Genomic DNA, 1,476 nt, shown 5'->3' on the forward strand with positions numbered 1-1,476 from the left:
AGATAGATAGATAGATAGATAGATAGATAGATAGATAGATAGATAGATAGAGAAAGAGAGACATATACTAAATGGAGTTATGCCTCACCAGTTGATAATGATTCTCCAAGAGCCATAGACTATCAACCAAAAACCCAGTGCCAGGAATAGGAAACCCCACTTTGAGTTGTATTCATGTGGGTTCTAAGAGTCTCCTAAAACAATATAGACTACTGGCATTTTCCTTAGTTGTCTTCCAAAACTTGAAGGTTAAGACGCCAATGCTGAAGACAACACATACGTTAGACACAGAACTTGGAGGAATCCTTCCTGAGGACTGCCTCTCATTTATAAAGGTGCTGTGCAGTCAAAAAAAAAAAAAACCCAAAACAAACAAACAAAAACAGCCAATAATCCTACCTAGTTGAAAAGCCTACAACTATGTAGTTGAAAACTACAATGATTGGCCACATAAGGTATCTTCAATGGTGCAATAGAAGTGATTTTATGTTGAGGTAAACAACAACTTATATTCTGTTCACTAGGAAGAAATTCATGACTGGTTCTGTAAACCTAGCCTACTACTTGATCACTGGAAAAGTCAAAACCTAAGAATAAAACCTACTACTGCTATTTTTCTCAACCAATATAATTTCTGGTTATTCTCAAACCCACAGATAAAGTGTAGTACTCGCCCTTTATGAGGGAAGCTTTTTTTCCAAGTAGAAGGAGACTATTACAGAAGACTAAAACTGGTCTAAACGCAGAGAACAGATGACTGTGGGATGTCTAACCCTAGTAGATACAACACAACCTGCACACCTCAGGCTCAGAGAACAAGAGGAACAGAAAGACTCTAAGAGTGGAGGACCAGGACACTGGCTGCATGACCATGTCCTCGAGACATTACAAGGAAGCTGCACCCATGAAATCTCATTAATATTGTTATTCAAACAATATGAAGAAGGTTTAATACAACACCCATTGGCATGTCAATGTGGATAGGAAATGTCACAGCGCTCCACCTTTAGATAAAGAGCCACAATCAATCACTGGCTGGTGAAAGAGGGAGAATCTGTTTCCTGCAGGGATAAGCTCACGTGGTAAGCCCTAAAAAAGTGTATGTAAGAGTGACACTAAATGGACTTAATAGTTTGTGTCTCTCTGTATGTAACAATAACAAGTGAAGACGTCATGAAGAATTTGAGAGAGAGTGGGAGTCAGGGAAAGAGTTTAATAGAGCTGGGGTATATAAATGGTATGAAGACAGTTCTCATGCAAAAATACTGAGACTTAAAAAAATCACACACAAGTAATTAAACATTAACATACAAAAGAAATCAATGGGTGGAGGAAATTATAGTAGTGAAAGCAGTGTAAATGAGGCCAGCCTGGTCTACAGAGTGAGTTCTAGGACAGCCAGGGCTACACAGAGAAACCCTGTCTTGAAAAACCAAACCAAACCAAACCAAACCAAACCAAACCAAACCAAACCAA

General features: G+C 38.7%; 1 protein-coding gene across 7 annotated transcripts in view; it reads right to left on the reverse strand.

Moving 5' to 3' along the window:
• The window catches only part of Magi1 (membrane associated guanylate kinase, WW and PDZ domain containing 1), a 609,927-nt gene that overhangs the window by 113,814 nt on the left and 494,637 nt on the right, over window positions 1-1,476 (reverse strand). The gene's annotated exons all lie outside the window — the stretch shown is intronic.

Source organism: Grammomys surdaster, unplaced genomic scaffold (assembly GCF_004785775.1).
Source record: "Grammomys surdaster isolate TR1022 unplaced genomic scaffold, NIH_TR_1.0 220, whole genome shotgun sequence".
In the NCBI taxonomy this organism is placed as follows: Eukaryota; Metazoa; Chordata; class Mammalia; order Rodentia; family Muridae; genus Grammomys; species Grammomys surdaster.